This window comes from Passer domesticus, chromosome 15 (assembly GCF_036417665.1).
Source record: "Passer domesticus isolate bPasDom1 chromosome 15, bPasDom1.hap1, whole genome shotgun sequence".
Taxonomy (NCBI): Eukaryota; Metazoa; Chordata; class Aves; order Passeriformes; family Passeridae; genus Passer; species Passer domesticus.
In genome coordinates, this window is record NC_087488.1 from 10,525,235 (window position 1) to 10,547,460 (window position 22,226).

At 43.8% G+C, this 22,226-nt stretch overlaps 1 long non-coding RNA gene across 1 annotated transcript; it reads right to left on the minus strand.

Moving 5' to 3' along the window:
- Positions 1-9,731: 9,731 nt before the first annotated feature.
- LOC135281348 (uncharacterized) lies at positions 9,732-12,893 on the minus strand. Its single transcript, XR_010348010.1, has 3 exons — positions 12,814-12,893; positions 9,990-10,070; positions 9,732-9,854 (listed from the first exon to the last, which is right to left on the minus strand). It is a non-coding gene; the product is annotated as an uncharacterized LOC135281348 (long non-coding RNA).
- Positions 12,894-22,226: the final 9,333 nt, after the last annotated feature.

Here is a 22,226-nt window from a genome sequence, read left to right on the forward strand (position 1 = left end):
ATTCTGAGGGAAATCCTTTTACATCTATAAGCATCCAATCCTCATTCCAGAGTTTGGTAAGTGATTCTTTCCACTGTTATACACAGATAAACTGTTTATCATGAATTCTTACCTCAGAGGTAAGCTGTGTGTTTGCACAGCTCAGGGAAGCCCTGACACCAAACCTTTTACTCCAGATCAGCATTAGGAAAACTTTCTTCACTGAAAGGGAGGTCAGGAACTGAAATGGGATGCCCAGGGTGGAATGCCCATCCCTGGAAGTTCAAAAGGCGTGTGGATGTGGCACCTGGGGACATGGTAGTGCTGGGTGAAGGTTGGACTCAAACCAGACAAGATGCACCTCATCTTGGAGGTGTTTTCCAGCCCAGATGATTCCAGGGGGCTGCAGCTGCCCGTGGCTGTGTCCCAGCTGTGCCAGGCTCCCTGTGGCTCCTGGGCAGAGCCAGGGAGTGGAGCTGTGTCCTGCAGCATCCCTGGGGACACGGGACAGAGCCACAGGTGGACCCTGTGCTGATGATTTCCCTTCCCCAGTGGCACCCTGGAACAGAACAGGGTGTTCTGTTCTTTATTTGCTGAGTTTTCATTGTCTGTGGTTTAGGAGAGCTCCAGTTTGCTCTGGAGGTGTGTTTTGTCAGTCAGTCAGAAAGTGTGTTCCTGAATCTGATAAAGCAAAGGCCTGTGCCTGCTGTGAAAGATGAGCCTGATTCACAGCCCTCTTGTGCTCTTGGAAGTATTTCCATTGATTGCAGCAGGCTTGGATCTATTCTTATTTCTGTGAAATTCTGAAATAAATGAAGCTGCTTTAGGTCATTGGGAATGAAGGATAGCAGCTGTAGGTAGGGTGTTATTACTGTGCTGCCAATAACCTCCAGCTGCATTAAAGCTGTCACAAGGTGTCCATGGAAAATAGTTCTTTTTGTGGGGACAGATTATTTCAGAGTTCAATATGATTTTTTTTGGCTTTTCACTCCTGGTTTGTCCTGGTTTCTCTGAGGTTCCTGGGTTTTTGTTCTTTTTTTCCCCCAGTGGAGTTCTGGTCACCCAGGGAAGCAGCAGCTCATTAGGGATCCTGCTGGATTCCAAAGTTTGGATTCCCACCTGCAGTTCCGAGTTGACTGGCTGGACCCAATAAAGCTGGTTTATCACTTCCCTCCTCAGGTGAACAGGGGAGAGAAAATATAAAAAAAAGGCTTGCGGATCTAGATAAGGACAGGGAGGGATCACTCAAGAATTGCTGTCATGGGCAAAACAAACTTGACTTGGGGAAATAAGTTTAATTATGAAGATTTCAGGAGTCACATGATTAAAAAAAGCTGATTCTCTCTTACATTTCCTCCCCCTTTTTTCTTTGTATGATGAGGGCCAAGCAGGATAATGAAATTCTCCTTTATTTAACCACAGAATGTGGCACAGTAATGGGCTGGTGATGCTGTCAGTGCCTTGGCTCTGGAGCAGTGAAGTCGGCCCAAAAGGACAGTGTGGGCTGCTCATGCTGGACCTCCTCAATCTTCATCTCCTCTGCTGAGACAGGTGTCACTCACTGCCAGGAGCAGTGAATGGCTTTGATGATGTGGAGACTTCTAAATGAGGAACATGAATAAAACTGCTTGCTCAGAGACATTCCAAAGAGTCCATTTGTCATTGTTACTGACTAGGATTTGGGTTGGAGAAAATCTCTGTCTTTACTAGAATTCTTATTGTCTTGATCATCAAAATCAGTAACTTAATATCTTAGCCTAAGAAATAATGGCAAAAACGTGAGCTGTGGGCTGTAGTCAGTCTGCCTCAAAAAAAGACTGATTTTTCTTACTTTTATTAATTATTTTTTTTTAATATAAACTCTGTAGTACTGCATGGCTCAGTGCTGTGGAAGAGTCTTGCTGGAGCACCCAGGCTCCCAAACAGCCTGAGCACAGAGGCTGCAACCTCAATAATTCCTGCTTTTGGGACACAGCAGAGACTTTCCTGCCCACCCAGCTGCAGGTATTGCACCCAGACCTACAAATCCACGTAGAGACAAAGCTCATCTGCCTCCTTCAGCTCAGCTTTCTACTGAGCCCAGTTAATTATCCTTCTGACATGATGCCTTCCTTGTCATGGTTTTCCAGCCCTGAATTCCCCACAGGGCTTGCCCCATTCAGGAACCTGCCTGTTTGAGAGCTGCTGTCAGGGAATATCTGTGCTGCACTGATTCTCAGGGGAGCAGTCAGGGGCAGGCATTTCTGTAACGATGCCATTAATTGTCTCGATCACAGGAGTGAGGTTTCACACACACTTTGAGCCAGTACAAGCAGATGTTACTGCCAAGATCTCCAGTTCAACCCACCCCTAAGCTCCTGGCTACTTTTTCCCATCCCAGAATTGCCCTCTTTGGTGAACTTTATTGTTTTCATTCAGATAAGTTCCCTACGTGGCCACACAGATACTTGTCAGCAGGGTGGAGGAGTGGAGCTGAGAACAAACAACTGGAATCATAGGGGAGGGCAAGACTACCTCTTGTGGTGTCTGTCCTAGCTTAAGTTGGCTTAAAGTGTATGTGAAACTACTGCCTCACATAAAATAGTTCTGTTTGACATCCTGCTCCTTTAGTTCTTCATGGGGCTCCCTCTTCAAAGTGCCTGTGCTGCAATGTGTGGTTAGAAGAGTTGAGTGAGAAAGTGTTTGTTAGGTATTGAAGATGGGCTCAGTTAATCAGAGTTGGAAAAAGGATTGGATCTTCTCTTACAAGTTGAGAAATCTAGAGTTTATTGCAGGGATAGACTGGGGAACCAGCTCTGAAGGCATTTTAGAAGTGCATCATCTGGAAACACGGGTTTTCCTGGACTCTTGGCTTGCTTCTCCCAGGAGATTTATGGGCTGGTCAACACTCTTGACTCTGCAGCAGCACTGAGAATTTAGGTAGATTTTGAGTTGTTTTATGATATCCATGGCTGTTCTGCCTCTGGCTTTGGATTTGGGAGAAAGAAGGAAGATGGTGTGAGGCCACCTCAGCTCCCTGTCCTAGCTGAACATGCTTTGGTTGTCCTGTGGATGCTGAAACACCACCCAGGGCTGGGATGCTGCCAGCTGGAGAAGTGTGGGGGCACTGGGACAGCCTGGCAACTCTGCCCCATGAGCTGGGACTGCAAGGGGCACCTTGGTTTGTCTCCTTCTGCTTCCTGCATGGCTCAGGCTGTGAGGGAACTCTCTCATTCTCATGCAGGGCCACCTTTACTCAGCCTCACCATAACGTCACTGCAGCTCAGTTTTAATTGGCCAATTTTTTAAAAGCTGCCACAGTCTTTAGGCTCCTAATGACTCCTAAAACATGAAACGAATTCCTAGTCACTGAGGCTGAAAGAAAAAGAAAAAAGAGCTCAGTGCCTTCTCCACTGTGTTCTTCTTGCCTTTTCTTGGGTGAATTATTATAAAGGAAGCTATGTATCCCTGGAGACATTCATTATTGTAATGATAACTGGAAAGGGCTTCCTGTTGAGGAAATAATAAATGTATCCTGGTTTGAATGAACTCCAAGAGAGAAAACTCTGTCCCTCTGCCTGTCCCAGCACGGTGTCCCTCCACAGGGTCCTGATGATTTTGATGTGGAGCACAAGGGAGAAGCTGCTTCTCCCAGCACCCATCTCTGGCTGAGTTTGGGACTCCAAATGGGAGCCCAAAGGGGAGGTAACAGAGCTGGGAAATGCATTTACCACCCTCTAGGTGCCATCTGTCCCCTCCCATGCAGGGGCCCTGCCAGGGCAGAGTGGGCACAGCAATGGGGAAGGTGCAATGAGATGTTTTCAGTTTGCTTTGGAGAGGGTCCTGGCTGCTGGGGGAGAGAATGGCTCTCAAGGGAGAACTCTGTGAGGCTGAGAAGCAGAAATCCTAGAACAGCAGCCACTCCAATGCTTTTCTGCATTCAGGAGCATTTCAGAGGGAAACCTTGGAGGGTTTCTCTCCCTTTTTCTAAGCTCCACAGCCTGGCCCTCATTCCTCTGAACCAGCTGTAAAGCCTGAAAATGGGGAGTGCTGGTAGACAAGGCAGGAAGGATAACCATGGGCAAACAGTTTGGATGAAATCATCTTCCTTTCTGTGCACATCTGCTTCTGGGGACCTTTTGGACAGTTTGGGTCATTTATTGAGGAGTATTCACCCAGGGCTGTGTTGGGGTATTTAGATTTTGTTTTGAGTGAGCTGGGGACATGTATCAGTTCCAGCAGGGAGAGCAGAGAACCATGCAGAGTGTATGGCTGATTGGAAAAAAAAAATTAAAATAATTAAAGGAAACCACTGACCTTGGATTAAATGTTGCTGTCAGCTGCTCAGAGCATGGAGCTTTGCATAGCTGTGGGGTGATTATGCAGATCAAATGCACAACCAACCAGAAAATAGGAATTCTGTTTTGTAAAAAGCTAGAACTGTGCAACAGTGCCACAACAGCATCTCTGCACTCAGGGTGGCTGGGGCAGGGCTCCTTCAGTCTGTATCAATAAGCTACACACACAGAGGCCAATCAAAATTCTCCTTCATTCGAAATCCTTTTATTCTAGATAAAAAATTTCATGGTTAATCATTATCATCTTGTTCCCTTGCTAGGTAATTAGTATTGCATTGTTGCTTTGTGCCTTTCCCTATGTTCCCTTCATGTTAGAGAAGTTTAATTGACATTAAAAGAAGAGGAAATTAAAGGGATTTTAATCAGTTGGTCTGTTCTATCTGTTTTAAAAAGAAAAGCTGGAGTAATAGAAAAATAGGCTGGTGTCTATGCTCTCTTATCATCCATTTTGCTGTTCATTACTGAATTGATGAGAATGTCTGCTTTGCATATTTAATCATAGAACTGCTTAAAATATGACTGGGGTTTCTTCCTGTTGGTGCTTCTCTAGGCAGCACTACAGGTGTCAACAGGCTTTTTCCTATTATCTCAAATTTTTCAGTTTTCACTCAGAAATCAACACTGTGAGGTGAAATATGGGCACTTATTGTGGTTTTCTCAGAATATTCTTTGATATATAGAGTAAGATTTTGTCTCATAAAGAGCTAAGTAAGAAAATAATGTTATCTATAAGAACTCTTCAAATCTACATTTAAAACATAAGAGTTTGCTTGAAGCTGCTTACTTGGAGATTCTCTGAATCAGGACTTTGGTGCATTAAGCTTGCAGAATGTATAAATGCCCAGTGTCTGAGTTGTAAAACCGTTAGTAAAGTTACACTGAAGGCAGCAAGAGAGTACTACAGGTCACAAAAAAGAATATTTGGACTATATTAAATATTCAAATCGTGACAAATTTTGAAAACACTCAAAATAATAAACCCTTTCTAGATTTTGACTCAACAACCTAAACCAAGTTTAATGTATTGTAGTGACCTGGATGAAAACAGAAAAAATTGGTCTCATTTGTCTTAAACTGAAGAGCTGAAAGGTGCTGAAGAGCTGCTATTGTTTGTCAGTTTTTCCTATTGGGAAAAGCAAAAAGGAATTTTAAATGTAGTGTTTATTAGCCTCTCCTCTGAAAATTGCAACAATAAAGGAAATCAGAGAACATTCTTTAAACATCCTTGGAATAGGAGTTCTGCAATTTATGGTGTGCTGTTCAGAGGTGAACTCAAATGTGCCACTACCAGGCATTTAATACAAAGCAAATTGTTAGGGACTTTGGGTTGTACACCCTGGAATAAGCAGGAGGGCTCCCACAGATTTCACTGTGCTTGGAGTGAGGCAGTGAAAATGAGATCCTGGCAGTTCTCCAGTGCAGACTGATCCAAAACTCCCACTGCCTCCTTAGGGGCAGCATTTTGTGCCAGGTTTTGCTGAGACTTCATCCCCACCAAACTTTTATCCTCAAAATGAAGGAGGGCAGGAGATGCATCTCGTTGGGTCCCTGCTGTTGCTGTGCAGGTGAAAAGCAGTCAAATGCCATGGTTGGGTGTGGCTTTAGCAGCCTGGCTGGTGATGGGAGATGCCCTTCTCATAAAGAGATTTATTGCTCTTTTTTGGGAGGGGAGCACCTGAGCAGGTGCTTACAATCTCTGACTGTGAGGAACCTGCAGAGTGACACGTTGGTGGGGACAGGCTGTGGAAATGGTGGGTTTGGAGAGGGAGGTGCCTTGCTGACATCCTCTTACTGCCTGTGCTCATTCACCCACATCTCCCAGCCATGGAGGTGGGCAGAGGTTTTCTGAATCCCAAGGAACAGTGTTTTCATTTCAGACTTTTTTCCTTTCTATTCCTGGCATGTGATAGCAAGTTGGACAAATTGCTTATAAACCTCAAGACCCTCCCTAGGATTTGTTGGATCACTGAGTTTTACTGAGTTTTCTGGGTCTCAGAGGTCCCTGCAACCCCAAACACCAGTGAATCTTCTGTCTGTGGTGAATGTATTAGGAGATTTCAACCTCTTCTGTAAAAACAGCTAATTGGAAACTTTGCATAGCACCCACTCTGATTTGTTGTCCATGGGCTAATTTTGGAGGTAATTTCAGAACTGACAAAATAAGCAGCAGGCTTATTTATTTTGTAATTTTGAGACTTGCTGTCCAAAAATGACACCTCAACTGTCCTGATTCTGCTGAAATGAACACAGCCTTCTTTGCCTTGATTTTAATAAACAAAGGATTGGTTCCTCTGCCTATGTGTTTGTAATTATGAGAGTAATTGTGTGTGACTGTAATTACTCCTGTGCTTAATTTTCATCCTGGTTAAAGGCAGAAGGAAGTTATCAAATAAAAAATGGAAGTGGTTTGTCCCCAGATATGGAATCATGTTCTTGCATTAAAAAAGCTGCCTGACAGACTAGATGAAATGCAGATCTCTTCTGGGAGGTCTTCAGCTATTGTGTGCCTAAAAGGAAGTGTATTCACAATAAAATATAGGTTCCTCACAGATTTCGTTTTGGGTGTCTTTGGAGAAGATGCATTTGTCTCTCTGAGGGACATCACCTACATGAAAATCACAAACCCTTGAGAACATGTGTGCCTTCATGTTAAAAGGGAATCTGTAAATGAAAGAATGCAAGGACAGGTGCAATGGATTCTCCCAGGTTCCTCTGTAGCATTGGCCGTTGCCTCACTGAAAGAGAAAATGTATTTCTGAAACTTTCTTTTCTGAAGCCCTTAATTGGGAGGTCCTTAGACTGATTTAATTTCTGGATCTCCTTATAAATCTTGGAAAGCATGGAGGTAATTTAAAAATGCTTTCTTTGACTTATATTAACAGTGCTACAGGAGTGAAGATGGTGTCTAAGCTGCCAGGAAACCAGCTCTGTGGATCTGGAGAAGCAAAGTGCCAGCAGTACAGGGTAGTTACAGGTTGAAAAGCCCCTTCATTTTCAATCCTGTAAGGCCAGCACTAGAATACAGATGCATTCCAGAAGCTCTTTCCTGTTCTTTCTCTTCTGAGTGACTGCAGACTCTAAGAGGAACATAGACACCACCTTTAGCAAGGGACAAAGAGACAACTGTACTGCTTTTCAGCAAGTGGGCAAATAGAATTACTTGGAAAGGAGATTTGAGGAAAAAGAAGACTCAAACCCACAGACCTCTGGTTAATCAGCCATCTCCATCCAGCAGTATTCCCTCTAACAATTCTTGTGTAGAGTTATTTCCTAGCAATGGCATTGGAGGACATTAATATCTCCAGTCTTCTCTTTCCCTGTCTTGTTTCTGTGCTGGATAAGCAGAAAGCTTTTCTACAAATTGACACAAGTCCCAAGGGTTTAATAGCAATCAGCAGGCTTTGCAGGGTGTCCTGGTGTGAATCCTGGAATAATGAGAAATTCCCTCTGCACCCATGGCTGGGTCCATGGTCACTGCCCAAGGTCTCCTGATGAACTTCTGGTGGGAATTCCCTGTGCAGAGCCTTGCTCCCTGAAGCTCTACTCTTTTAACCTGAAGTTCTCTTTTATTTATTCTGGGATAGGAGCCTTATAATAAAGGCTCTGCGTGTCAAATTATTTTAATGAATTAGACCTACAGGAAGCCATTAGCAGAGGCCTGTGCTGCATTAAACCATCGTCACTGCAGGTGTGCCAGCTCCACAGCACTTCTCCAGGGCACCACACCACCCAGGCTGTGAGCCACAGGGAATTGCACCCTTGCAAGCACAGATTTTGGCAGATTGCCCAGTTTCTAGCAGTGCTGGTATGACCAGGTGGCCTTTGGCAGAGGACCAGGCTGCCCAGGGAGCTGTGCCACCGGGATGCTCTGGGTGTGCCACGAGGGGGAGGCAGATGCTGCTGCATCATCCCCGAGGATGCACACAGAGAGGCATCCTGAGGGACAGGTGAGGGGGGGAGGCTGCTGGACTGACTGTGACACCCAGACTGTGACAGGTGAGGTGGGGAGGCTGCTGGACTGACTGTGACACCCAGACTGTGACAGGTGAGGGGGGGAGGCTGCTGGACTGACTGTGACACCCAGACTGTGACAGGTGAGGGGGGGAGGCTGCTGGACTGACTGTGACACCCAGACTGTGACAGGTGAGGTGGGGAGGCTGTTGGACTGACTGTGACACCCAGACTGTGACAGGTGAGGGGGGGAGGCTGCTGGACTGACTGTGACACCCAGACTGTGACAGGTGAGGGGGGGAGGCTGCTGGACTGACTGTGACACCCAGACTGTGACAGGTGAGGTGGGGAGGCTGTTGGACTGACTGTGACACCCAGACTGTGACAGGTGAGGGGGGGAGGCTGCTGGACTGACTGACACCCTGCCCTGTGATGATCTCTCCTCTGCAGTAAACTCGCCGTGCTTTCAAACACGGGCGGTGTCACCGTGTCACCCGTGTCACAGGTGGACAGCCTGCCCTCCACAGCTCCACTGTGAGCTCACAGAGCTCTCTGAGAGGAGCTGGGTGACAGGACACTCACTGGGTGCCTGTCTCTGGCCCAGTGTGGTCTGCAAGGGGCACATGCTCCTTCCTCATCTTGTCCCCACACCCCTGGCTGGACAATACCTGGATGGTTACAGCATTGTTGCATTGTGTGCTGCTCTGCTGTCCCTCAATGCCCAAAGGAAGCCTGCTCCAGTCCTTCTGTTTCAGGTGCTACAGGTAATTTTTCAGCTCCCCCCACATGGGAACATGCCCTGGGAACTTGCTCAAGCAGAAGTTTTGCTGTGCTTGCTTAGAGAGTTGTGACCTTTCTTCAGAAATGCAAGAATTGCCCTTGGTTTTCAGCAAAGAAAAGATGAGCACATATTTACAACTTCACATAATTATATTTTATGATAACCTGATGCTAATGTGAACACCAAATTGAACATAAGAATCTAATTGTGTACTTCCTGTTGAATAATGCAAGACAGTAGCAGTCATTAGCCTTGTACTGCCTGAGAATGCAAGGCTCTTCCCTTTGGAAAGCACAAAAACAGAAGACAAAGAAACAAAATCTCACAAGGTTGTCATTGTTCCTTTCTCTCAAATCAGCAGCAGTGAATCAGATTCCCAGCACTGAGCACTCTGGTGTCTGGATGCTTAAAGAAAGGATGTCAAACATGTTGTACCAGCTAGCAAGCCATCCTGGCCTCTCTGAAGCCAGTGGTTGCACTAAATGCCTGTCTGGTTTTGAAATGCTGACCTTGGTCTGACACTGCACACTCTGGTGGCCTCAGGGGTCCCCCAGGCCTCTGCTAATGTGGCAAAGTGGAAGGACAGGAAAGAAATGAAAAATTTGATGTTGAATCTGAGAGATAGAAGGAATGAACAGTAGCAAATGGACAGCACTCTTGGCAACACCACCTGTTTCCAGGTAACCACCTCTATAGCATTCTGCAAAGTGTCAGGGGTCGGGTGTCTCCAGGTTCACTCACAGATTCAAGATCAGGACTTGGTGTGAGCTCTTGATTTTCAAACCTCTTTTCAGTAAGGAACCTTCCTGTGGAGAGGGTAGGAAGAAAATGAGGATTTTTTTTTGAAGCAGAGTGCAAGGCAAAAGCTCGTTAATGAAATTTGGAAGTGGGCTGCAATGTTTTGACAAGGCTGTCAAAACTATTGTTTTCAAATAACTGACCCAAGCTGTGGTCACTCAGTGTTTCTCCCAATCCAGGCTTTAGTATGGGGCTATTCATCAATTTAGAGAACTGAAATGTAACTGTAAAACAAAAGAAACATACAAAATGGAGTGAAATATCAGATCAAAGGTTTCTTCATTTGTGCCTCAGCCTTCCCTTCTGTCCTTCTGGTGTTCAGGGGGCAAGGGAAGAGAGCAAAGGGGATCTTCCCCCTAATGTAATTTCCCAGCAAGGGAGAATTTTCCTCTTTAGCAGGCAGAAGGCTGGGAGGGGGATTGAAAGAGGCCTGAAGGTTACCCTTATCCCCAGTGGATCATGTGTTTAGTGCTGGCACTGGGAAAAGGATTTAATTCATGGTGTATTTCCTTTGTGTCTCCCCTGGCAGTCACATACCCACCCTGGTGGGATTCACACTTGCACTGTGGTGGATCCAGGCAGCATCATGTGAAATAAATGGGCAGGAGATCTTTCTCCTTTTTAATGCCTTTATTAAGAAGAATCAGCTCAGGTGGGGAGAAATCGACGGGTTGCGCCCTCGCCGCCGCTGCTCCCAGGCGTGGCTATCCCGGACGAGCCCCCCAAGCTGAAATAAATGGGCAGGAGATCTTTCTCCTTTTTAATGCCTTTATTAAGAAGAATCAGCTCAGGTGGGAAGAAATTGACGGGTTGCGCCCTCGCCGCCGCTGCTCCCAGGCGTGGCACGAAGCAGGAGGATGATGCAGTTTTGTCCGCTGGTCTGCAGACAGAACTGGGGACTCTGTCCTCACGGGAGAGTCGTTGAGTCCTTTGTTTGTTGGTTTAGAAACCCGGGGGGTCTCTTTAATCAGTTTCTTTTCAGGTTAGGGTGAGAAATAAAAAGATTCAAGCAGGTACAGGACAATGCTCCCATCCTTAGACGTCACTTTAAGTCACTTGTTGGCTCGTGATTTTAGGGGTTTTTCTTATAAAAACTGTAAAACTGTAAAAACCCAGGTTGCACCGCATTTCTCATTTGCATGTTGTCTCTGGTGTCACTGCCCATCTCTTTACCCTGGAGGGTTTCCCTTGGTATCTCCTTGGCATACAGCTAGCATCAGGGAAACAATCAGTTAATCACCTGCCATTAACGAGTGATTAAGGGCTTTTCTTCTACAGGGAACCTAAAGGAGTCTGACTCGGTCTGGCTTGGTTTTTTTAATTCTGAAACTTAAAAAAAATACAACTTTCTATTCATAACATCATGCACCTGGATATCCTTCCTGCGTTACAGCAGAGCCTGGTGGCCCATGGATGTGACAAGGCAGCAATGCACAGCCCTGGGTAGGCAAAAGCCACGAAGGAGGAAGGACTCCTTCAAGGACTGTCACACAGAGCTAAAAGTTCAGAGAGTGTCTTTATGTCTTCTGATTTGCACTGGGAGCAGCAGCTGCCAGTGCACAGCAGAGGCAGCTCTGACTCACCATTGTTGCTGTTTCTGGCAATCTCAGTATTTGCAATCACCATTGGGCTAATTGTTATGAGAAGTGCCACTCTGTTCACACTTCTGATGCGTGTTGATTGTAGCTGTAGAACAGAGCAGTTTGTAACCTTCTGCTTCTTGTCTGTATGAAAGGGATGTTTCTTTTCACTCATGTGACAATTGAGAAGTTAAAAGCTGTCTTAGCTGGGGCTGTGCATGCCTTCTTCTGTCACAGAGCTCCCTTTATTCCTTTGGGCAAGCTGTGCAAGCGAGGGTTTGCTTATGTGAACAAGCATGCACTATTGTGCCTTCAGATTGCAAGGAGGAATTTCTAAGAATTCAGAATGTATGTATAACTTTCTAGGCTCTGAAAGTGCAAACCATTGCTCCTGAAGTCAATCCAATGTGATTTGAGGTGAATGTGGGCATGGCAGGAGTGTCAGGCCCTTGGCAGGGTCAGGCTGGCCTCTGTTGGAAGCGCTGTAACCAGAAGGATGTGCTGAGGTCAAGGTGTCCTTCTGTGCCCAGCCTTGAGAGGACAAGAAGGATCTTCCTGTCCAGTTTACAGACTTGGATTTGTAAATGTGTCTCTGTGATGTGAACACATGGAAGATTAAAGTAGCATAAGTTTGGTTGCTTTTTCCTTGAGCTGAAGGTTGATGATTTGCCGTTCAGTCTTATGCAGGGTGTGAGTGGTTTGGGAGAGTTCCTTACACTTTTCTTTTCCCTCACATTCCTTCTAGACCTGCATAAATCCTAAATTCAAGTCTAGGTTGGCCAAGTGCATTTCTTAGATGTAAGTCAGGTGGGCTGTGCTTGGGACTCTGGCATTGCTGACATACAGCTACTGTCCTTCTCTCTTGTGAATTACTGCCTGACTCTGCTGGGTTTTTTCTTCCAGATTTTGGTCAAATGCTTATATCTGATAAAGCTTGTGAGCATTATGATGATAACCAGCATTATGAGCTCTCCTTATGTCTGTAGACTGTCTAAAACATGGTCAGTAAGATTTTTGTTAATGGCAAAACCAAGTATCTCATGTTTCCAGGGCTGCATTTCTATCTGTACTACGTGCAGGTTGCAAGGTGAAGGAGGGTTTTCCTCTGGGGCTGCTATATGCTATGCTTACCTTTCCCACTCTCTGGTATAAATGGGTTTTTTGGGTAGATTTGTATCTCTGAGAAGCTAATTCCCTCTTTTGGCAATTTATCTCACTCTTCTTTTTAGTCTTTCTTTTATTTTTTTTCTTTTCTCCTAACCTGTGCAAGAACAATTTTGCCTTGCTCAATGTCAGATCCTTGAAGAAGAACATTTTAACTATGGTTATTTGAGGATTTTAAAGCAGCAGTTCTGAGGCATATTTAAAAAGAATATTATTTTCCTACCAAGAGAAGGAAGCAATGACTGCATTTTTCTGTCAGATTGCTGGACTCTCTGCCTTCCCAGGTTGAGTCTGCTTGTGCCCTTTTCCCATTTTTGTTATTGCAAATGCTTCTCTTACAGTCTTATTTAGTACTGGTCAGTGTGTCACAATTGCAATGGTTGCCCAGCCATTAATCATCCCTAGAAGGGGAGCTGTGCCATTTCAGTGCTGGGGTGGTCCCCACAGCTGGTGTGACACTCTGCATGAGCTGGTGGCCTCAGCCAGCACCTGGCACGGGGCTGGGGGTGCTTCCCTCTGGGCAGCACCTTGCCCTTGTGCCTGCACTGGGACTGCATCCACTGAAATCACTCCTCCAGGTCAGCAGGGGCAATTTTCTTAGAAGGAAAATTATCCTGGCTGGATGCTTCACCTTGCTCTAGCATAGCTGGGAGTGGCACCAGGGTGATTCCCACTTCTGGAGGGAATTGTCTCAAGGATGTACAGGGCATGAATAACAAGAAATGGCCAAGTGGCCACTGAACTTCAAATAGGAGGCCTGGTGATTTTAATAATTCTAGCACATACTTAAATACTTCTGTTAATGTAGATTTTAATTGTTTAAGACCACATCTCCTTGAAAGACCCTGGGGCTTAGCTCATTTGCTGAGGCTTTCAAGGGAGCTAAGGCCAATGCTCTGATGCCTGTGAAAGTTGTACAAGTCTACCCTCTCAACAAAGTGTAACCTACACAAAACAAAGCAAAAAGTACTGCCAAAAAGCACTCTAGGAGATTTAGCAGTTGTATGAAAGGAAAAAATTGTGGAAGAGAATGGAGCTGATGGGCAGCATCACGACCCTTATTCTGGGAAATGGCTTGAAATGGCATGCAACAACATTCTCTAATCTTTGCAGAGCAGAGAAAAGGCTTTCAGCTCACTGCTTGTAGCATTATGTGTTGTGGCTTGGCATTGCACTGAAATACCAATAATTTAATGTTCAGCTGAGAGTAAATGTCTTTGGAAGCAAGAGGGTGAGAATGGCAGGCTGCAGCCTGGAAGGACTGATGTTTTAGGCCTGATTTTTATTTGATTTCTGAATATAATGGAAATGGTCTTGATACATCAACAACCAATAACTTCTCTGAGCTTCTTAAATAAAAAGGGTGAGTGGGTGCTCTGCAGAGGGACATCTTGTGCATGCACAACTTTTCTTTGAAAGGTTTTGCCCTTTGTCATTCACATCACATGGTCACTGGAGCACTGTCATTGTTTTTGAAGATGAAGAATTTTTCCTTTCCAAATGATTCCTGCTAATGCTACTTAATTTTTTCAAACAGATCAGTATATTGACTTACTAGCTCTAGTCACAAGAAAGCAGGAGCAGTCCTGTGAACACCAGAGGATAAATCTGTCAGGAGAGGAGCAGGGATTTGTGTTACAGAGAAGTCAATACGAGACTGTTGTCCTGAAGTCCATAATCCATTTAAGCTCTTGTCTCAACACACATTAGTATGTACATTTTCTTGTGGAGTAATCAGCATTTACCCAGAGACATGTCCCTGCCTTGCAAGGTAGGGACAACAGGGCAGTGCCTATTTCCAATATGACAAACGTACTTAGGAAATAACTATTAATTGTTCCACAGCACTTATACATTGACCCTTTTGTTTTCATAATCTCAAGGTATTGAAGGAATTCTGTCTGCATTCCAAACCCATATGAACAAAGAGATTATTCCTTTATGGAGATGTGGCATGCAGTGGGCAAATTATCTTGAAATTATTTTATTTTGTAAATCCTGTAAGGGAACTTCAAACCTACCAGACTCTTAGTACATCATCTAGGGGAAGGGATTGTTTATTTCTCTTGATTTTGTTTGTTTCTTTTCCTGTATCACAGCTTTGCTGTAGCTTTTGGTATGTTGTTCTCATGAACTAGTGTTATATTCCCATTTCTCCCTTTCTGTTTACTGAAGATGGAGATTCTAGTTAAAAATTCACTCCTCACAAAATGTTTCCAGCTGAGAGACAAATCAGGCCTGTATCATTTTGATTTGGTAGCTGTCAATGTCATTTTCCTCTGAGGTACTTTTTGTAAACTATGGCCCTGATTGTTTTGCAGCTATTGCTTTCAGACATGCCATGCACTTCGTCTGTCAGAGCCAGGAAATATGTCTTGGCCTAATTATGGTGTTTGTGAGGAACAAACTGATCAACTGAGTTCTAGTTTATTTCCAAAGATAGGTCTGAAATGATGTATGTACATAATGTGGTGGCTTTTTGTGTGGTCAGGGGAGATGACAGTGAAACCTGGGAGGAAGGAAGTGGCATGTGGATGTTACAGCTCTTGCTGCTGGTTTGTGTCTGGCACTGACCAAAGGAAATGGGTGAAGGATATTGGCTGTTTTGCCCCACTTTACTTAACCAGGCCTGTTTTGACCTGTGGTTTTTGTCAGATGATGAAACTGCAGCACTTGTAGGCAGCCCTCTGCACAGGCACAGTTCTTATAGCTGGTGGAGTATGGGCACAAATGATGACCAAGTTTGTTTTCAGTCTTACAAGCATGATTCCTTTTGGAGGCTGATTTTTCTGGTTTTTCTTTAGAAACTGCTCCTCATATGTCAGGTTGCTCTGTGCTCTATGTCCTGAACAGTGATTTATTTTACATGTGAAATAGATAGCACTACTCAAAACCTCATTATTTGTTTTGTGTGACAGTGGAAGGGTAAGAGCAGGAAAGCTCCCACTCTGGGATTTGTCATTGCATTCCCTGGGATAACAGAGCCTCCTTTCCTCCTCTGTATGTCTTGAGGATGAAGTTGAGGGTCTTGCTTGGGTGACCTTTTCACCTGCAGGAAGGGATAAATAAAATCGATGAGAGTTTTATCAGAGTCCATCTGCTAAGGAGAACTTTGCAACATTGAGAAGTCAGCTGGATTAAAGGATCAAGATAGCTTTCTGAAATTTCAGGGCTGAGAGTTCTTTTCTGAGTGTAAATAACCTATTGCAGGCTTATCACAAAGGTATATACCACATAATGGATGGTAGTGAAAATTCATCAAATTAAGAAATAAGTAAATAATCTCAAGAAAAAAACCCCATCCTGATACATGTTTTCAATTGGTTATAACTAATAGGAAATTCTTCATCATTTAAATTGGTATTTCAGTGTGTTCTTTAAATGAAATTACCTTTTTATGGAACTGATGGGATGTATGTCTTCACACACAGTGGTAATTCACTGAGGTAGAGTCAGGGTCTTTTCTGGAAATGTTGACACCAGAGTGACTCAACTTCCCAGAAAATCACCAATGACCTGCATAGCTTTGAGTTCTGTGGGCATCGCAAAGGCAAGATTGGCATATTTACAAACAAGTGAATCCTTATTCTCAGTGTCTGTTCTTACATTGTTGGCATTTCTGGTCTGTTCCATGCCTGAGGATGGGTGAGAACTCTGCAAAATTCTGCTGCCCATATTTGTCTTGTGAAGTTGAATGAGTGCCTTTCCACAAGGCTGTGCTAATGGAGTGAGCTCAGGGTTCTCCTGTGTCGGGGTGAAGTCCTGAGGGTGGCTGTGGAATGCTGCACCCCTGATGTCAGAAATGTTCTTTGGAAAAGGAGAATAAACACAATAATTGTATCCTTTCCCTTACCCAAGGAAAAATGAAGCCAGCCTATTCAGGAGTAAGAGCTTCTCTTTTACTGGAACCTCTGTTTCAGAACAAGATTTCAGTCTGAAATAAAAAGCAGAAATATCAATGCTTCTTGCAGTTTGAAAATGGAAAAAAGTGTCAGGTCAGTTCTACCGCTTCTTATTAGGACAATGTCAGAATGATTACTCAAATTAAAGAGTTTTAATTGAAATACTGATTTAAACTCACTTTGAATTTGTGATTTAGGTTATGGTGTTTAACTTTTATGCTTATGTATTAATTTCTGAATCTATAGTGACATGTACTGAAATGAATCACATTTTCAGCATTAGAGATGCTCTGATAGCCTTGCAAAACAAAAGTAAAAAAATTAATAGTTTTTATTTTGTATTCAATTCTTAACCCATATCTCAGACAAAGCTAGCTTCACAAGCTCCTTCTTTATAAGTAGAATATGAGGACCATAGCAAGCTTCATTCTAAACCAGTGTCCTTGAATCCAGATGAGATGGATTGCTTGACCCCAAGGTTATTTAGGTGTCAAGTGTGTAGAAGTGGTTCTTTCTTTGCAGCTTTTGGGAAGTGTCTCTTGCCTGACTCAGGTCTGACCCTTTTGGATCCAGTGTGGGCAGTGCCTGTGCCTGTAAGAGGAAAAAAGCAGCACCTGAGCTCTCTGACGCCTCAGCTCTGGTGATGTCACTGCCATGCCAGAAGCCACTGCTGTATTTAATGTGCCACTCAAGCTGTGCACAGCTTTTAAGAAATCAGTGATTTTACATTGCTAAATTCCAGTGGTGTCGAGTGGAAAACTGGATGCTCAAGTGGAAATGGCTCTCACTTTTCCCCACCTTGATATTTTTATTTCCCTTTCTTTCTGATTATTTCACCAAATACCTTCCACTGGCTCATCTTGACCTTTCAAGGACTTGGTATTGCAGCTTCCTTTCCTCCTTAAAAGATCTTCCTGTGGTTTTGAACAATGGGATAGAAGGGGTAGCCAAGACAGCTTGGACCATTAGAGTGATCACCTGTTGTTTTTTATCACAGGTAATTTTTCTCCAGCCAAGCTGCCTATTGTTATTTGTCCCTTTCTTGTTCCCACAGCTACAAATATAATCATTGAATTGGAAAGTTTTCAGGGGTGGTGGCTGTAACGAGTAGGAACATCCTGCTTGCTTCAGGTCCAAATTTAGGCTACATGGAGCATCTTCCTGGTTTTGGCAGACTTAGACTAATTTTGTGAATGCAAGGGGATTAAGAGTAAATGGAGTCATTATATTTAAAGCTTTTCTTCTGTTTCTCTTCAGAAAACATACCTGCAAGCCACATCTTCACTGTGTCATATCCAGGATCCTGCCTAAACCAAATCTAATTTTCTTTTTTTGACTTCAGTCATGTTAGGACACAGAGAGGTGGTACCTGTGTACAGATTGTTATTCTACTGATGCACTGCTTTAGGGATTGCATTTAATGGCATTACTAAAATCTCTCTTCCTCCCAAATCATCATCCTAAGACAAACCTGTGTGAATTCAGACTTTTCATAAAACATCTTACCTGCCACTTGAACTTGTTACATCTTTTTTACTGTGGATGGTAGTTGGTGCTTAGACCCCAGTTCTGCTGCATATTTTCTTTAGGAATCTCCATATTCCACCTGCCAAACTGCAATTCAAGTTGAAGTGTAAGACTCTAAGCATCCAATTTCTACCACAGCTTACCCTAATGACCTTGAGGGACTGTTCATACACTGCAAAGTCCTAGAAAACAGCACGAGGCAAAAGAGATAGAGAACGATATGCATGGTGGCTGATTGTAATCCAACCATGTCCTCCTTTTATTTTTATTTCTTAAAGATAATAACACCCTAAGCAGGAAACATATTGTGAATCTTTGCCTACTGGACCTGCTCTTCTAAGCCTATGAGCATAAATCAGCAATTATCAGTGGCAATTTCTTGAGAAATGCACGGCTTGGGGCATGTGTACAGAATTACAAGCCTGGTGCAAACAAACCTCAGGGTGGTTCCCAGAGAGCCACGGAGGCTTCTCTCACCCTGAGATTACTGCCAGGCAAGAGTCTGGCCACATCACTGTGTTCAGTCTTGTTATTCTCATTGTTCACTCCGTGGTGCTTAAAAAAGTCCAAGCCCAAAAACTTAACTGACATTTTTTGTCTGTAAGAATGCTTTTGAAAAACGCAGTAATTCCAAGGATGTGGTGCCTGGTGTGGTTATGACCTCAAGGAGGAAGAACACAAGAGTTTGGATTTGTGCCTCCACACATGTGCATTTCAGGAGAACTAAATATGTGTTCCAGGCAGAAGGAGAAGCAGTGACTTCCAGCCAGCTAAATACTTTTTTGGCCCATTCCCCATCTTCATGATAGCTGCACTTGCAGCCTGACTCTAATCCATGGTAGCTGCCTGCCAGTCCTTTGCATGAAATCTTTGCAAACAACCAATTTAATAAAAAAGTTGGTGTTTGGTACAGTTGAACCAGAAATTTTCCCTTTGTGGTTTTCCTCCATCTCCTTGTTCTCCTTCTCTTTAGTCTGAGGAGCTTTGAGTCATGTTCTTATTTGGCTGTTCTGTTTCCAGCTCAAGTGGAATAGGTTCACTGCTTGGCAGTGGGTATTTACTGAATAAGTTTCAAGTAGTTCCAGCCTAGGAACCAGGGGAATGTCTGCAGAGAGTGATGGTGTAATTAAAAGATATACAGTGGGGTTGCACAGCAGCAGTGCAACACTCTGCAATATTAAGAGTGAGCTGAGAGTGAGCTCTGGGATTAAGGGTTTCTGAGTGGGTTCCTGAGTTAAGCACCTAAATTAGTGACCTGCCTTTCAAAACAAATGAGCTTCTGGCAGATTTCATTGCCTATAATTCTCCTTTCAGTTTGCCTGTCACATGAACAGGATGATTTAGCTCACTGCTGGGATAGGGCAGGGCTTGATTTGTTTGTGGTTTTTAACAGTGAAATGATAGTCCAAGGTAAAAGCACTGACATGAAACTGAGGAGACTTGGATTTCATTTCTGACTCTATCACAGAGTACACATGACCCTGGGCTCATTTAACCTGTCTGTGCCATGATTTTCAGTTGTAAAATAGGGAAAATCCTGTCTTTCACTCAGCTCTTTCCCTTCTAGCTCTGGTTTGGGTCATTAGACCTCTCCAAGCCAGAGGAGCATTTCTCACTCTGGGTACATTCAGTCCAAGAATGAGACCTAAATAAAATTCTGCTGCTAGCAGGATAAAGAGCAAAGCATTCCATAGAATCTCAAGGACTTGGGGCTCACTTTGCTGCTGTTTCAGTTTGCAGAAGTTTTCTTTCATATTTCCAGAAGTATTCGCTGCAGTTTGCTCAGGCTTTTTCAGTGCCTTATTAGAATGTGTTTGAGAAGCAGAAAAGATGAGCATGCTCCAGTGCTGGGTTATTAAAATCCTCTGCACCTCCATTTCTTCCATTAGACAGAGAAATTTCCATGGCTACTCTGCAACAAGCTCTCAACACTGCTCTAAAATGCATGTACTATTTTTGCTGTTATTTCCTTCTTCAGGATTTTCTTAAGTTTGGAGCACTTCATTTAATCAAATAAAACTTGTGTGCTCACAGATGACCTTGTTAAATATTTTTAATTAAAAAGAGTAGCTTTTCTTTTTTCCCTCCCCTAGGGAATGACTTTGTGACTTATTTCCAACTGAGTGTTCTTATTTTTCTTGACAATATTTTATTTACAGACACCACATAAGTGATTTGCTTTGCTTTGACATTTTCCAGCTAGCTAAAAGAAAGCCACCTTTTGCTATTTTTTCAGCGGGGGCCTTGATATCAGAGGACTCCTTTCTCTGCCTGTTTGTGGTTTATAGTGATTCTTTGTTCAGTCAGAATATTTTTTCCAAGTCAGGAAAAAGAATCACTTATTGACCTGACTTTTATTGCTGCTCTGAGCCAAACATCACCCATAAATTGAGCATCCTCTTTTATCTGAATGAAATGCTGTAAATTCTATTAAACATTTTACCATTTCTCTCTCTTGCAAGAATGTTGGAGTGTCATCCAACCCAGAGGAATAGTTTCATTTTTGTTATTAAATAATCTGGTCCTGTTCTTTATCAATCTCTATTTTAAATGAGTTTGGCTAAATTAAAAGGCTCTTTATTGTGGCTGGCATGACAGAATGGTTTAGTGCTCTGGCCTTTTATCTCTGGAGACCTGAAGGCCATGCTTTTGGTCCAGATAAGGCTGCTTTGCACCTCTGAAGCACTATAAAGTGACATTCAGCAGCCTCAGAGGACTGTTAGCAGAATCCTTTATAGCTGGAGAGCCCTTCACAGAGACTTTTAAGAAAGTTCCTTCCCAATCATTGTGTTGTGCTACCATAGTGCAAAAAGATGGTTGGAAAACTCTTATGCTCAAGAGCAAAACCTAGTGCTGATTTCCTGCTGCAGGTCCCAGGCAATCAATTTGGATTTATCCGAGTCTGGTGGGTCTGGCCATGTCACAGGGCCAGGCTGCACTTTGCTCAAAGTCTAAATCCGAGAGCAAACTTAGACACAAACTTAAACTTCTGCCTTCCAGCCCCAGGGGTGACCAGACCTGCAGCCTTGGGCAAGGGCTGCAAGTCCACCCTGGCAGAACTGTCCTTGGTTTTTATCACTTTGCCCTACTCTAACTCATTTTGCCTAGAGGGTAATACATTTATTTATGCATCTTGGGCCCAGCTCAGCATTCTCTGCTGGTGCTGAGGGTTCTGCCCATCAGCACATGCCAAACCAGAGGTGGGTTTTGTAGTGTCTAAGGGAAGAGCCCATGGTTCTGTTGGAACACTACAGCAGGAGAGTTGTACACAGCTCTGCCCAAATGCTTGTAAAACTAGAGTGGTTGTGAGAAGGGCTGCATTGCTCAGCCCCACAGGGTCTGTGTGCTGCTGTCTATCTTGCCAAAAAGTTTGGACTTTTGCAATTACTTTAACAGTCTCCTGTGGTTTGATGAAAAGGCAGTGACTTTCAGGATTTTTATTTCTGTAAGTTCCAATGAGGAAGTTATTTGGGTAATGAAGAAGTAGAAAAGCTTTAAGAAGTGGTTGCAGAATGAAAGGGAATTGGCTGGCAAGAAAAACAGACCTTCAGGAATCTGAGATCTATATGTAGTTGGCAGAGATGCACAAAGTGACATTGGCTGCTGTTCTACTCAGGTAAGAGAATCTGCATTTGGTTGTAGGCAGACAGGTATTGATCTGATTCTGAGAACCCTTTCAAACCCATAACTTTGGCTGCTTCCCTGGGGATCTGGCTTTACTGTAATGTTCATGGGAGCCTGGAAGTTCAGGAGCCTGGGAATTGGATTTTACCAGCCTTAGTGTTACTCATGAAAAAATTCTACAATTTTCATGTCCCTCCAATAACCCCTGCAAGAGTTACACAGGAGGAGCAGAACTACCTTAGGTGACATTGCAGCAGCTGAGCACTGGCTGCAAAAGGGCTTTGTGAGGAAGCAATTGGATTTACACCATGCTGATACAGCAGCATGTGCCAGGGACTGGAGGAACCCCCAGCTTTGCAAACCTGGGCATTCAGAGAAGCTCAGATCTTCTGACTTATTTCCTTTAACTTGCTGTTGGTGCACTTCTCTCTGCTGGACTCTGCTGAACTCAGCTGAACTAATCTGAGACAGCACTGTGTGCTCCTCTTCTCATCGAGAGAACCAAAGCTTCAGTGGCCAATCTCTGATTTGATTAAAAAAAAAAACAGAAAAGAAGGGGGAAAAAAAAGAGAAGAGAAAAAGA